This window comes from Vanacampus margaritifer, chromosome 17 (genome assembly GCF_051991255.1).
Source record: "Vanacampus margaritifer isolate UIUO_Vmar chromosome 17, RoL_Vmar_1.0, whole genome shotgun sequence".
In the NCBI taxonomy this organism is placed as follows: domain Eukaryota; kingdom Metazoa; phylum Chordata; class Actinopteri; order Syngnathiformes; family Syngnathidae; genus Vanacampus; species Vanacampus margaritifer.
The window spans coordinates 4,680,559-4,693,819 of record NC_135448.1 but is presented as its reverse complement, the minus strand read 5'-3'; the positions used below and the strand labels follow the sequence as shown (position 1 = coordinate 4,693,819).

Sequence of the window (13,261 nt, the reverse complement as noted above, 5' to 3'; positions counted from 1 at the left end):
ATGGAGTCCAGCATACTGACCGAAACGTCCGTAGTAGTTAGTTCGTCCGTGTCCATCGCTGAGTCATTTTTTCTCTTCTTCGAAGGTTTCTCGAAGGAAGGATCCTCCATCGCGCAGCTGTTACAATATCCGTCGATGAAACGTTCAAGGTCCACCACGCTGGGTGGTATCCCAAATCTGCCGGATGAAAGAGAGAAGAGAGAAAAGCCAAGATATATGGTGGTTAAATTCAGATTTGGTTTAGCATAATAGAGCTAGTTCTATTTTAGCAGCAGGGCGCCGCCATGTTGGGTATTCCCGGTCTCGCTGTAGGTCTCGCGATAGTCACAGCATCTCGCGATAGCAGCCTCTACTCAGTGTCGATCCTCAGTTGAACAAAACTCCGCTGGAGACAATCTGGGCGGTCGGAGCGCATATAGCTGGAATGCTGCACTGGAGTCTCTAGCTGATGATGATGGGCGCACGATTGAGAGGTTGCGACAGGTCCTTGGATGGCAGAGTCTTAGTTGGTGGTGATGTGCTTGCGCGGTCAGTTGGTTTGGGTGCCGCGGGGCATCTCGGGCGCATGACTGGAGCAGAAATGGGTCGCTGGCGCGCAGCGGCTCGTTGCCTAACAGCCGTCGTGGAACCGGGTCGGCGGGATACTGTGTGATTCAGAGAGCGGAAGGTAGGTGGGTCGGCTCTCGGCAGAAACAAACACGTGCGTTTTGCGGCGCGCTGTGTGACTCAAGTCCCGGGCTCAAAGAAGGAAGCCATGCTTGTGGTCGCTCTCAGCGTGTTCAGCGACCAAGTCTCTCGTGATGGTCAGGAGAAGTTCATGGGGCAAGAAGAGAAGATGCGAAGTGGGAGAAGAGAGGGAAGTTCCTTCGCGCGCTGGCTTTTAAACTTGTGTCCCAGGGGGTCAAGCAGTAGTCCCGCCTCTTCCATGCGCTTGAAGCAGACTTGGTTGACTGAGACCAAGCTTTTGGGATAGCATTTGATAATTTTTTATCAGAATTGACAATTCATTAATTTATCATTCTGAAAACATTTCAAACATTACCGCGATCATAAAGTTATTGAACCCGCTAAGCTTACTAATGAGTGAAAACTTAAAAGGCTGCAGAAGTTACACACTTCATTCATTTGAGATAGACATACAGGTTGTGTCCATAGATAAACAACAAAAGTCACTTGATGTCAGTCAAGTACATAGAGTCCGTTTATGTCTCGAATTATGTAGACTTCAGATTAATTACGAGCGGCAGAATTCTTGAGGATACCGATAGTGAGTGACCGCTGGAGGGCACTGTTGTACCGTATAACTTCCAAGGGGCGTTGTTTCCAAAAACAACTCGCTGTCATGCTAAAGGATAATCTATGGTCAAAATGAATAGTACGATTAATCTGCGTTAATTCATGATTAATACGATAATTTGTTATAATTAATTAATCAGTTAATCCTTTAACTTTGACAGCACTATTTAGAACCTTTGCAAAAAGTTTCATTGAGAACCATTTCAAGGGTTTCATCTAGAACCTTCATAGCGAGTTCCACAACGACCCTATGAAAAAATAATCAAATGTTAACATTAAAAAATTCTAACTTTCTCCATAAGTGTCCTATAGAGCCTCACTTTCTGAAATACAATATTAGCTTTAACTTACCTTGATTATTTGAGGTTTCTGACCGTTTGAGGTTTCACTTCAATCCAGCTTGTAATACAATGTTTATGTGTGTGAACAGTAATCACCACTTATATGTTACACCTGTTTTGAAGAGTGCGGAGCATGTAATCGGTAACAAAACCACCATTCAACTCCCACAGGACAGCCAACATGGCAGCCAGGTCCCACACACAAATCCAGCTTTCCACCTGGGCAACATGACCACCACCAAACATTCACAACATCCGTAGGCCTACACCAATGGTGGCACTGGAGGTAATGTGTGTAAAACAACTTGGAGATTGTAGGAATTGAACAGCATACCTTCTGATTACTGGTGAACCAGCTCTACCTCGTCAGCCACAGCTGCCATCCACACCCAGGAAAAAATAGGTCATCTCGCCAATTTCCAAAAGTGAATAAATCGAGTTCGAGGAACTCATGAGGTCCTCCCTCCAGGGTGGGTTACAACAGCAGGAACAAAATTAATTTTCAGAGAGTATATTGTATTGCTACATTATATATTTGTACTGTATCATTAGGTTTAGTGTTGTACATTTCAAACTGGAGATTTTCTCACAGAAAACAAAGTTCTTTTGCAGACAAATGCCTCTTAACCCAGACCCATAGTGCACTGATAAAAAAAAAAAAAAGTTGGGAAAGACTAGAAAAAATATATTTAGTCAGAAATTCTAAGTAAACTTTACAAGGAGAGTTTTGAGTAAATTTTACAAGTTTATTAAAACAAAACAAAAAAGACTACTCAAAGGGTGAGGTACAAACCCACAACTTTCAGGTTGGGGTACAGCCAGTGTACCACCTGAGCCATGCCCCTCCTCCTGTGTGTTAGTAGATTTGCTGGTGTCAGGTGAAATCCTCATACATCCAAGTACGTTTGCCTCATTTTAGACACACCAGCAATACAGTATGGAATGAATGACCAATTCCTGAGAGAGATTAATGAAAGGCGAAAGGTACATTTTAGACCATCTCTTAAAATTAAAAACAGATATTTATCTCCTACAAGAAACCCACCTACAAAAATCTGAAGAAAAATTCCTTATTGACAAGAATTTTTGTCAAGTGTACTCTGCCCCTTATAACAGTAGACAAAGAGGAGTCTGTATACTCATACATAAGAATTTATTCTTTACTCTAAATAATACAATAACAGACCCAGAGGGCCGGTACATTATTATTCAGGTGACTATATTTAATACAATATATACATTTGGTAATTTTGCTTATATACCCCTAATAATGATGATCCGTCCTTTTTTCATGAATTTTTCTTTCAGCTGTTTGATTTAGCAGCGAACTCTACTATTATTATTGAAGGAGACTTTAACACAGTCCTTAATCCATTAATTGATCGTTCTAATAATAAAACATATATAAGGTGATTACAATCTGCTGAAGTAATAGGGGAATATATGGATGATTTTGGCCTCGTCGACAGCTGGAGACTTAAAAACCCAACTAAGAAGGAATTTACCTTCTTTTCCGCTGTGCACCGGTCTTTTTCAAGAATTAATTTTTTTCTTACAAATAATTCTATTGCTGATAAAATTGGTACAAAAATACATCCTATTATTATTAGTGACCATGCACCAGTCTCTCTTACCCTACAAGTTGACTGTACCTTTAAACTACCCCTAACATGGCGTTTTAACATCTCACTGCTAAATGACGCGGAGTTTGACAAAATTATAAGAAGAGAATGGGCAGACTTTTTGGAAATAAATGGCTCTCCAGACTTATCTCCATCTCTTCTCTGGGAAGCTGGGAAAGCGGTAATTAGAGGTAAAATTATATCATATTCATCTTATAAAAAGAAACACAATCAAAAATTTGAAAAAGACTCAAAAGATAAAATTTAACAACTGACGGATTAGTCCGCAATAAACCCAAATGACCAAATATGGACTGACTTACAAAATACACTTAGACGATATGCTATCTAAAAAGACAGAGTTTATAATACAACAATTGAGATACAACTTTGAATGTAATAACAAATCAGGTAAATTTCTTGCAAACCAACTTTAAGGCAATCGGGAAAAATCTCTTATAACGGCTATTAAAGGGACAACTGGTAAATGCACACAATCACTAGAAGAAATTAATCACATTTTTTATAACTATTATCGCAACCTATACTCAGAAACTAACAAGCCTAACCCTGAGCATATTGATGCACTCCTCAGTAGCTTAAATATACCTCAGTTAACTACTGAATATGAAGATATGTTAGATGGATTTTTATTTGCAATATTTATTGAGCCGCTCGTGGGGGGAGCGGGGGCTGTGGGCCGGTGCCTGCCGTGACCCGTTCTGCTGTGTTGGGCGCTCCTGGGTTGGCTCTCTGGTCGGTGGCCCCTGCGGGGCCGGGGGGTTGTGCCTTGGCACTGCCGTGGCCTGGGGGGCCCTGGGGGGGTGGGGGGGGTGCTTGCTCTGTCCTGGCCGTTGTCGACGGCTCCCCTCTTTGGTGGAGGTTTTCATGGATGGCAGATCAACCACACCAGCATCTACCGAAATTCAAACACAATCTGCTTCTTCCTCATGTCTGGTCGGTGCTGGATTTCACTTTCCGTTCTTTTCTTTGATCCTTCCTCGGGTCTCCTGACAACCTCACGACTCTAGCTGCATTCTGAAGTATTCGATTTAGGTGAATGCACATACTCACGCACATACAAAAAAAAAGAAAAAGAGAAAATACAATACAATACAGTACAGTACAGAGGCAAACGAGTGGCATAGCTCAGGTGGTAAAGAGGTTGTCTTCCAAGCTGAAGGTCATGCGTTCGTTTCTCAATGCTTGTGTAACTTAAAAAAATAATAATAAATTGGTAAAATACACTCAATACTCTCCTTGTAAAATTTCCGTAGAATTTCTGAGTGAATACTGGAACATGGCTAAACATTTGAATATTTGATGGTGGCTCTTCTAATACCCATGTTTTCAACAGCCCTAGAAGACCCTACTTTAAAAAGAGTTCTCTGTATTGAAATAGTTCTTACAGGAACCCTTAGCCTCAAAACCCTTGAAGATCCCCCCCAAAAAAAAGGGTTCCCCAGAAGCCAATAGTTCTGGGTAGAACCTCTGCCCTTTGTGAAGAACCCTTTTGGAACCCTTACTTCTAAGCATGTACGACAACAACAACATACTGCATGCCAGTTAAGCCTCTGTACTACGGTTAGGAGATTATTCGATGGGGAAGAAAAGCAACAATTGATTTGCATTTCCTGGCTAACAGCCAATCAGAACGATTGTCACCAACACCAATTTGCATTCAAAGTTAGTAACGTCGTTATACTTTAATGTCGTTATTCTTTAATGTCGTTATTCCCAACACTGTAACCACGCCGCAGTGGGAGTGAAGGTGGGGTTGGGGAAGTGGACAGTGGTGGTCATGGCCGCCATTGTCGAAGTGCCCCAATGGCTCTTGAAGGCAATCTTCTACTCATCCCCTAACCGAATTCTAGCCAGGCAATCACCCTGGAACTGGACAAATAAGCAAACACAGCAGACCTGAGAGCACAGAACCATGACAGTTTGAAATAGAATGGATTGAATTGGGTAAAATATGATTACAGTATTTACATCTCAAAACTTGATAACCTTTCATGAGCACACATCTATAGAACCCTCTGTTCAGTTTGACCTTCTCACCCGATTGGGTGGATATTTTTATTCCAAGAAGCCGTGATGAGCTGTGATCAGCACAAATCAGCATCCATTATGAGTAATTTGTGATTGGTCCTCATGCTAAAATTGCTGTCCTTGTCATTTTCATTGACTCGAGGAGGAGGCAGTGATTATGACTGAGTGCCAGGGTTAATCAGCAGTTCTCAGAACCTTGTCTGAGTGCTGTCTCCGCTGCACACTGAGTCAAGAAAGTGCTACAGTAGCAAATAATTCCTCGCTTCCTCTTACTTTTCTTTCAACACATACAATATTGTATGTGCATGATGCTATGATTAATGTCATAAGTTATATAGTAATTTAACTGCATACATTATGCAAAAAAGGAAACAAACAAAAATTTTGCACAATCAGCTCGCCTCTGAACGAACCTTCTGTCATCTGAAAGTTTTGAATCCTGTAAAGCATGATTTATCATCAAATTCATCAAACATCCCTATATGTCAATATTTGTTTTCCAATCTTTCGACTAGAGTACCGATAAAAATCTGTGCCACTTGTGTAGAAAAAAAATGGAAGCATACACATTTCGCTGGCATTGGGCGGAATCCTAGCATCCCCAAAAACATCACTTTAAAGAAAACATAATGTAAAAATACATACTGTATATAAAAAAATATGTGACATTGACCAAATTTGGACGCAAGAGGTTATCACTCAACAGTGACGATCTGCAAATCAATACGAAGAAGGTGACTTTTCATTCAATGTCTAATATTAACTCATCTGCTCCCAAAAACGTTCTATTTAAATATTGCCATGCTCCCAAAAACGTATTTATACATTTTATTTATGCGAGAGCATACAGAAGGCCTTGATGCAGCCTCTGACCTGAAGAGGTCACTTAAAGCAATGTTAGTTATTACAAAAAACGGCTAGCAGGTGGCAGCAGTGCATAAGAGATTAACCACGGCCATGTTGCAACAAGCTCTTTTCCCCAGTGTTTTCAAGAGGTTTGTGAATAATGATGAAACCAAGCTATATTCTAATGCTAATTGCTGCAAAATGGAAACAGATAGAACTAGAGCTGCGAGCAGCTATAAAAGGCCCTCTCAGCCCGGGCCACTTTGAGTTAATTACACATTTGGGTACTGGCACGTTGGGATACTGGCACATTCAAAGCCAAATTTATTTGAAAATGGCATTAAAAAAAATACTTTACATATGGATTTTTTAATTTATTTTTTGGCCAGGTGTGATGAGTGTGCAAAGCTCAATGAGTTTTGGTCAATGTCAATGTTAAGACCCACAAAAATCAGTGTCCTTTTTTATTTTTTGGCGATGAGTTGCCCTGATTGGCAATTTTTAAAGTACATATATACACATCATTTTTGGTTTGACTACAGCACAATATTGCTTTTATTGTCCAGAGAGGGCTTCAAAAATTTAAAATAAATAAATAAAAAGTACATATGTATGGGTAGGTCTGATGTAACTGAACATTTTGAATGGTGGAAAGTAAAAAAATAAAAAAATCATAAATGACTTAGTTATCACACTTAAAAAGAGTGTCCAAATTTTGGACAAAATACCTTATGTGGGGTATTTTTTTGGGGGGCCCAAGGGCTAGGTGGCCCTGTATTTATAACTGAATATTGTCATAGAGATACCTTCAACCAGTTTGGATAGGCTCCAGCGCCCCCCGCGACCCTTGTGAGGACTAAGCGGTTAAGAAAAAGGATGGATAGATGGATGGAAAATTTGAGGCCCAGGTCTTGAAATGATGCATGCCAAGTTTGAAGCCAATCGGATGAAAACTGTTGGCAAAGGGGTAAAAAATATGACCACAGTGAAAGTGCAAAAATAGGCCAAAATTGGACATTCAAAAATTCATAACTTACTTCCTGTACATTTCAGGATATGGCTTCCACTTTTTTTTGTGTCTCGGTGTGCTACACGTGCCTGCCAATTTTCGTAGCCCTCGGACAAAAGTGCTGGGATAAGTGTATATTTTTCCACGCTAGGGGGCACTCTTTGACTGCCAAAAACGTTAAATAACGTTTAGTAAAATCCTACGGAGGAGCGCCAAAGACGTTAAAAGACGTTCACCAAGTTTTTCTTTTGTTGGGGGAAACGGGTGGAAGAAAGCCTTGGCCAGCTGTGCTGAAAGTATCAAGCAGATCTAGTTAGTATAATGCCTATTTTTGGCCCCTAGATGGCAGCGATGACTCTCTTTGGACAAGATTGGGTAGGCGTCAGTAGAAGACATGAGGCGAAGCTAGAGTGTTGAGGGGACAATGGCTGAGGAAGCCATAATGGCGACCGGTTGCAAGCAGCTTACGCTTGAGCATTTTTTTCAAAGACGAAAAGCATCGACCAATGCTAAAGAGCACATTGATGACGACGATGATGATGATGGTGACTCCGAGGTTGACGCCGAAGTTGGAAGCGTTGACGCGGCGGCTATGATCACATCATAAAGCCTCACCGGCTAGCGATGCTAACGCCGGAAAACGCGGAGCACAACCAAGCACTTCTGCTCAGGCGGACGTTCAATCGGACGACGAAGAGTGCCCCGAGTCCAATGCATATTCATCGGAGGAGTGGGTACAGTCTGATCACGGAGAAGACACTGGTTCTGGACTACGATGCCACCATGAATGGAGTGGATACGATGGATCAGAACATCTCTTACCACCCGGTATAGGAACAGAACGACATGAGGAAGCCAGACGTAACACCACCGTAATGTCACCGTATCATGATCCTGAGAGTAGACTTGATGGCAACATGGCCAAACACACACTGCAGTATATACTTGCTATTCCCCGGAAAAAAAGGCCGGCAAGAAAGTGTATCGTCTGCACGCGAAGAGGCCATCGCAGTGAAACTAATCTTTTGTGCAAATCCTGCTGCGTCCCCTTGCACGCAGGGGAGTGTTACAAAAAGAAAAACTGTATTTGAAACATCCACACATTTGTAAATAGTTTGCCAAATTGTTTTGTCAAATTGTTACACTGTTGAATGTAAATAAACGTATTTTGCTATCAAAAAACACTTTTTCATTGTTGGTGGTAGTGTTTTACAGAAGTAAAGCACTGTTTAGGTGTTTGTGGCATCATTCATGGGAAAAAAAAGGTGTCAAATTCACTAGAGTGCATGAAATAATGTCGTTTTACAAAAAGCTTGATTCCTCTGTATTTTGTTTCAAAACAGAGCATTTGGGTGTAGTATTAGGAAATCCTTTATTGTGGAAGATGGTGATGTCAATGGGTCACAGGCTTAATACAGTTTTAACTAATTGTTCATGTATTTTTGGAGATTGGTGTATATTTATACTAGTGATGTATTATATAGAAATGTATGTTTTCAGCAGATTTTGTCGCGTATTTCTCATGTCACAGGGCAAAAATTAAATAAATGCTAACCATGTTTGTTTGGCTATGACAACACAGACATAGCAATACTATCACTGAATTCTTGCTGTGTGTGCAGCAAACATCCCTGCCTTCACCACACAGCCTTAGGCAAGATGTATTAACAATGTGTTCACACTTGGAAACATGCGTGTGGCATACTCACACAAGCTGTGTACAGTAATGGGAGAATACATAATGAGAATGCTGAATGATGATAATATTTCTAGCGCTGGAGGCAAAGCACAAGTTACTGGTGTAATGTGATTTCAGGCTGCAATTTTAGAAATGTAAAGGTGTGTGTGTAAAATTGCAGACCATCTTTTAATGGAGATTTTCAATGTTAATCATAGTGGATCTGTTGTTTTGCTTCTATCCTCTTGACATCAATGGAAATGAAGGCTTCCCCTTAATGATCACATGAGATTTAAATAAAGTTTTGATTGAATGAATAATATATCATCAGCTATTGTGAGGATGATAGTGGATACAGTATAGATTCATTTTCAGTATGTTTATTTTATTTTATTACCGATATTATGAAATTCTGCTTCAAAAATGATTTAAACATATTTGTTTATTTTGTGTGTTGAGTATTTTCATGCCAACTCGGCTCAATAGTAATCAACTCACTAGCCCACACAACTAGCTAAACGTCAACATTAGCCAGCATTAGCCAACAAACCTTTAGAAAAGCCCCAGACCTAAGCACTACTAATTTGCAAACTTCTGAAAAAAAAGTCCACAATTTACCAACTTGAGAATTATCCACGGTACACGAATGGTGACGTTTATATCTCCCACCAGGCCACAACCCTCACATCTAGCTAGCACCAGTTCTATCTCCCAAACCCTGATACACTGGCAGACTGTTTCCGCTTACATGCCGCTTTACAAATAAAGTCCTCATGGTTTTGGATACCCAAACATAATTAGTAATTTGCTGTACTTAAGAGTTTTCTGACATTTTGTCTAAGTTTTCAGGGGGTGCCGTGTCTCCCGTCTAGGCGCCACCAGGAAGGCAGGACGCGACCACCTCAATTCTGTGTTTTTCACTGATTACAGTTGTACTGGCCTGGTCTCAACTGGTCTTTATTTTAAAAAAAATAATCAAAAAAATCACAAGTCCGCCCTGTCCGAGATCAAGACAAGACTGAGTAAAAATTCCTTAGATTCTGAGACTCTTAAAAAATGCCAGACCGATCTTGTTAACTACAACACTTTCTATATCAGACTGGCTCATGTAATTTATTTACATGATAAATAATTTATTTATTTAGATTTATTTATATATTCTTGTTGATTTTAATTTATTTTTCCAATAGGGCAGTTTACAATTACGCTGAAACTACTATTTTTTTAGAACAGCGCATGGGCGTGGCGAGTTGATTTTCGGACAAGAAACACAGGCACGCGACTGAGGGAGTGGATTCTTACAAGGCAAAACTTGTGAACTGACTCACTATTTCACCATAAATATAATTAACAGATGTATTATGGTTGCAACAAACCTCTGCTGCTTTGTTGTCTGCCGTTATAGGACTGGCGATGTTGTGACCGGGATCGAATGAAGGAAATTTCCAGAGGAATGTATCCTTTGGGTTCAAGCATGTACATTTAAACGGCAGTGACTTACGTGAAAAATTTCACCGAAGACACCGAGATGTGCTCTCTACTTTTTGTCAGCTGAAAATCCAGAAGCAATCGATTGCAGGTATGTTTATCGTCTGCTTTCTCAGCGTTAGCCTTGCTAGCTGCCTGCTACAACATGCTAGCTACTATACATCATGTTCTAAATGCACCAAAAATACCCCGAGTTTACCTACGGAAGCCACTGCTGCTTAGATGTGAAAATTAATATAAAGTATCAGTGCTATAGAACCCTATACCTACAACAACATGCTAGTCGATCAGTGTCACTGAGATGTGAGCGGTCACTGTGTCACCACCACATCACTTTAACAAAAGTTACTGTCATATTTGTGCTGTGTCCTTTGTGTTGCAAATGCCTGACGTAATCAGCAGCCTATGAGAGTCATCCGCAACCTATAAAGGCAATAGCACATTCCTACGCTTGCCTCCACAGCCCAATGAATGATAGTTAGCTACTGAAGGTATTAGTTGATTACTATATTAAGTGTAATCTTTGCGTGTTCAAAAATAATTGAAAAATGAGATCTGATGAAGAAGCCTTCTTTGCAAAGAATTTATTTTAGGAGCTCCTAAAAGACACAAGAGAAAATACATTCTAAGGTGATGTTAAGCCTCGAGTGTGTCAATATAAAAACACACAGTCGCTTTATAGATGAAAAAAGCATACTCCCCCTGAGGCTGGACAAAGGGTTACTAATTATAATAGACAGACAAGTGATATACCGACATGCTTACTCCAGTTCCCCGTCCAAGCCGGAAATATATGATTAGACAGGTAATGCCATGAGACCTAGACTGCCTAAGCCCAACAGTGTTATCTCCATGAGAACTTGAGAACTTGACTCCCATCACATTCCTATCTCACCAGCTGGAAGGGAGTGAAAAAGTTCCAATATACTTCACAACAACATCATCACAGTTATATTCATTACAATACACAGTTATATGTCCAATATATGTTTATAAGTAAATTCATAAACAGTAAAAATATAAATTGAAAATGTTAAATGTCTTCAGTCACTCAATGAACAAATATATTTGTTCAAAATAAGACATTAAATCCCTTAGAAATAGTCTAGAGAAAAATTCCAGCCGGATCTTCATCTGATGTCGCCACCGCGGTCATAGCTTTAGAAGTTACAGATTCTACCATCATATAAGACGACTTGTTTTGTACATCTTGCTTTTCAATGGCTGTGGCAATAAGCCGCATGCACAACGATCTCAAACAAGGAATGCAGCAACAACCGCAAGTTGTCAAAAAAGCTGCAAATACGGATACAGAAATTAAAATTGATGAAACCAAATTTTTATATCTTCCAAAAGCATCCATCCAGTTATCCCAAATTGACGTATCAATACCGGACTGCTCTTTCATTTTTTTTTTAAGTGTTCGGAGTCCCTCAATGGCATTGGTTAAACTTCCATCCGGTGCAGTATTATTAGGAATAAAAGTACAACATTGTTCTCCGAACATTGAACAGACACCTCCTCTCTCTGCAAGTAACATATCAAGGGCGATACGATTCTGAAATGCCATTAAAGATGTAGCAGACAACTGGCCGTGTACTGCTTCGAAACCTGATTGAGTCAAATTTCCTAGTCTTTGAACATTGTAATGTACATAATTAATCCTATCTACATTTTTGTTAATGGTACACCACCAGCAAATCAAAGATTCAAAGCCTGAAGCCACCTGGTCCGCAATCTTATACTCATCTGGGACCCCGCGTGCCACTCCAATCGCATCTATGTATGTGGGAACATTTTGATCCTGCCAAGTGGATCTTTTGGCCCTCTGAAAAGAATGAGAAAAATTTGGTTGCCAAGTATTAACAATTTGCAGAAGGTTATCAACCGATGTAGGGAAAATATCTACTGGCAGAAGGAGGGTGATGAGAGCACAATATCCCTTCATATTCAGAGGTAATTTATCAAATATTCGGCTATCACCACACCACCACCAGATGTCAGCTCTGGATTGAGGCTGGAATTTACGACCCACATCTGTTGCCGAAATGCAGTGAGTGGTGTGGTTCAGTTTCCCCAATTGTTTCCCAGTACCTGACATTTTAATACATTAAAAATCACCATCCGCCACTTTATTTGAAAAAATAGGTTGAGTATCTTGCCAATCAACCAGTGGATAAACTTTATCCCATTTAGAGCATTTATCATTGGGGACAGTTTTATTCATCAGTTCCATTACACATTTATCCTCTATTTTAGCAGGAATTACCCTTAATAAAGGTCTTGGGCCCACACATAAGACGCAATCTTCTCCGGAAGCCTGTGCTGCTGCATTTGCTAACAGTAACCAATTATTACTGCCACCAGACAGACCTGTTGTAGCCCGAAACCATTCAACTACACCATCAATTTGGAAACTAAAAGCTTCCACCCCAGACTCCATTGTGTATTTAGTCATTTTAGGTTGTTCTGTCTTACTCATAGTTTTATCAATGCAAATTAAAATTGGAAAATAGGGATCAGTTCCAGAGAACCATGCCCACAGCATTAGGCCATAACAAAAGGTGTTATTTATGGTTACATTAGGTGGCCGGATATTACCTTCAGGAAGAACAAAAGTTAATTCGAATTGATTTCCCATTTTACTCAATGTTATTCTCTTGCTAAAGAAAACTGCCTCCCCACTGGAACCTGACGGCCAGTATCGGCCACTTTGGGTGGTAATGAAGGTGCTCCAGTCCAGTCGTAAAACACTACCTGTCAAATACCACCAGTACTTGAGCCAAAGGCCCCCCTTCGTCGGCCCCCCACTACTAAATCCCTTCAAAGATTTAATGGGGAGTTTGACAGATGTGTTTGTGTTAGGAGCAACGGTCAGGACAATTGAGTTATTATACGCCCAGGACATTATCCATGGAATTTGGGTAGA

General features: G+C 40.3%; 1 protein-coding gene across 14 annotated transcripts in view; it reads left to right on the top strand.

The window, feature by feature from the left end:
- LOC144037672 (E3 ubiquitin-protein ligase TRIM39-like) overlaps positions 1-13,261 on the top strand; it is a 74,246-nt gene that overhangs the window by 14,465 nt on the left and 46,520 nt on the right. For 9 of the 14 annotated variants that reach the window (XR_013288991.1, XM_077549325.1, XM_077549324.1 and 6 more), the window contains one exon: positions 10,250-10,423. The gene's annotated coding sequence lies outside the window, so the exon portion shown is untranslated. Of the gene's footprint in view, positions 1-85; positions 2,003-10,072; positions 10,159-10,249; positions 10,424-13,261 lie in introns of those variants that run through there. The other 5 variants (XM_077549323.1, XM_077549318.1, XM_077549319.1 and 2 more) reach the window with 4 other exon arrangements.